This window comes from Arachis ipaensis, chromosome B9 (genome assembly GCF_059453495.1).
Source record: "Arachis ipaensis isolate K30076 ecotype BB chromosome B9, ASM5945349v1, whole genome shotgun sequence".
Lineage (NCBI taxonomy): Eukaryota > Viridiplantae > Streptophyta > Magnoliopsida > Fabales > Fabaceae > Arachis > Arachis ipaensis.
The window spans coordinates 112,861,391-112,864,076 of NC_142444.1; the positions used below are offsets into that span (position 1 = coordinate 112,861,391).

The 2,686-nt window shown below is 35.6% G+C and overlaps 1 non-coding gene across 1 annotated transcript; it reads left to right on the forward strand.

Moving 5' to 3' along the window:
• Positions 1-1,141: 1,141 nt before the first annotated feature.
• LOC148545943 (small nucleolar RNA R71) lies at positions 1,142-1,249 on the forward strand. The gene has a single exon (XR_015902113.1). It is a non-coding gene; the product is annotated as a small nucleolar RNA R71 (small nucleolar RNA).
• The last annotated feature ends 1,437 nt before the right edge of the window (positions 1,250-2,686 follow it).

A 2,686-nucleotide genomic window follows, 5' to 3' on the forward strand; every position in this document is an offset into this window, starting at 1 on the left:
TGGTACAGGGTATTATGAACTTTCCAGGATCCTGTCTCTTCTGAGGCAATGTCAGTTGATCCAGATCACTTAGTTCATTGATGAACAAGGGAAGTTCAACTTCCCAAGTATCAATGCCAAATAATTTGGCATTCAGCTTCATGATTGCACCAAGAAACTTGGCAGTTTGCTCTTCAGTAACATCCTCATTCTCTTCAGAAGAGGAATACTCATCAGAGCTCATGAAGGGCATAAGAAGGTTCAATGGAATCTCTATGGTCTCTAGATGAGCCTCAGAGTCCTTTGGTTCCTCAGAGGGAAGCTCCTTATTGATCACTGGACATCCCAGGAGGTCTTCCTCCTTGGGATTCACGTCCTCCTCTCCCTCTTTGGGTTCGGCCATGGTGCTTATGTCAATGGCCTTGCACTCTCCTTTTGGGTTCTCTTCTGTATTGCTTGGGAGAGTACTAGGAGGGATTTCAGTGATCCTCTTACTCACCTGGCCCACTTGTGCTTCCAAATTTCTAATGGAAGACCTTGTTTTATTCATGAAACTTACAGTGGCCTTAGATAGATTAGAGACTAAGTTTGCTAAATTAGAAGTATTTTGTTCAGAGTTCTCTGTCTGTTGTTGAGTGGATGATGGAAAAGGTTTATTATTGTTAAACCTGTTTCTTCCACCATTATTAAAGCCTTGTTGAGGCTTTTGATCCTTCCATGAGAAATTTGGATGATTTATCCATGATGAGTTATAGGTGTTTCCATAAGGTTCACCTAAGTAATTCACCTCTGCTATTGCAGGGTTCTCAGGATCATAAGCTTCTTCTTCAGAAGATGCCTCTTGAGTACTGTTGGATGCAGCTTGCATTCCATTCAGACTCTGAGAAATCATATTGACTTGCTGAGTCAATATTTTATTCTGAGCCAATATGGCATTCAGAGTATCAATTTCAAGAACTCCCTTCTTCATAGGCGTCCCATTATTCACAGGATTTCTTTCAGAAGTGTACATGAACTGGTTATTTGCAACCATGTCAATGAGTTCTTGAGCTTCTGCAGGCGTTTTCTTTAGGTGAATGGATCCACCTACAGAGGTATCCAATGACATCTTAGATAACTCAGACAGACCATCATAGAATATATCCAGGATGGTCCATTCTGAAAGCATGTCAGAAGGACACTTTTTGGTCAGTCCTTTGTATCTCTCCTAAGCTTCATAGAGGGATTCACCTTCTTTTTGTATAAAGGTTTGAACATCCACTCTAAGCTTGCTCAGCTTTTGAGGAGGAAAGAACTTGGCTAGGAAAGCCTTGACCAGCTTATCCCAAGAGTTCAGGCTATCCTTAGGTTGAGAGTCCAACCATATTCTAGCTCTGTCTCTTACAGCAAATGGGAAAAGCATGAGCCTGTAGACTTCAGGATCTACTCCGTTAGTCTTAACAGTATCACAGATCTACAAGAATTCAGTTAAGAACTGAAAGGGATCTTCGGATGGAAGTCCATGAAACTTGCAGTTCTGCTGCATCATAGAAACTAGCTGAGGTTTCAGCTCAAAATTGTTTGCTCCAATGGAAGGAATGGAGATGCTTCTTCCATGTAAATTGGAATTTAGTGCAGTAAAGTCACCAAGCATCCTCCTTGCATTATTATTATTTTCGGCTGCCATCTCCTCTTCCTGTTCAAAAATTTCTGAAAGGTTCTCTCTGGATTGTTGTAATTTAGCTTCTCTTAATTTTCTCTTCAGAGTCCTTTCAGGTTCCGGATCTGCTTCAACAAGAATATTCTTGTCCTTGCTCCTGCTCATATGACAAAGAAGAGGGCACAGAAAAAATAATAATAATAGAGTTTCTTTATACCGCAGTATAGGGATCCCTTTGTGAGTGGAAGAAAAGAGGGAGACAAAGAATGTAATGTAATGGAAGAAACACAACTGTGAGGAGGGTATAGATGTGAGATGAGATGTTAGTAGATGAATAAATAAATAGAATAAGATGGGAGAGGGAGAATTTTCGAAAATAATTTTTGAAAAAGGGTTAGTGATTTTCGAAAATAGTTTTTGAAAAAGGTTAGTAATTTTCGAAAAATTTTGAAATCAAAAATAAAAATAATTAGTTAATTAAAAAGAAATTTTTGAAAAAGAGGGAAGATATTTTCGAAAATTAGAGAGAGAGAGAGTTAGTTAGGTAGTTTTGAAAAAGGTAAGAAACAAACAAAAAGTTAGTTAGTTAGTTGAAACAAAAATCAATTTTGAAAAGATAAGGGGTTGGGAAGTTAGAGAAGATATTTTGAAATCAAATTTTTTTTTTGAAAAAGATAAGATAAGAAGATATTTTTGAAAAGATATGATAGAAATGATTTTTAAAATCACAATTAATGACTTGATTCACAAGAAATCACAAGATATGATTCTAGAACTTAAAGTTTGAATCTTTCTTAACAAGCAAGTAACAAACTTGAAATTTTTGAATCAAAACATTAATTGTTAATATTATTTTCGAGAATTTTGATAAAGATACGAAAAAGATTTTTGAAAAATATTTTGAAAAAGATTTTTGAATTTTTCGAAAATAATGAAAAAGGTATGATTTTTGGAAAAAGATTTTGAAAAAGATAAGATTTTCAAATTGAAAATTTGATTGAACTCATAAGAAACAACTAAATTTTAAAAATTTTGAAAAAGTCAATTCAAATTTTTGAATTTGATGAG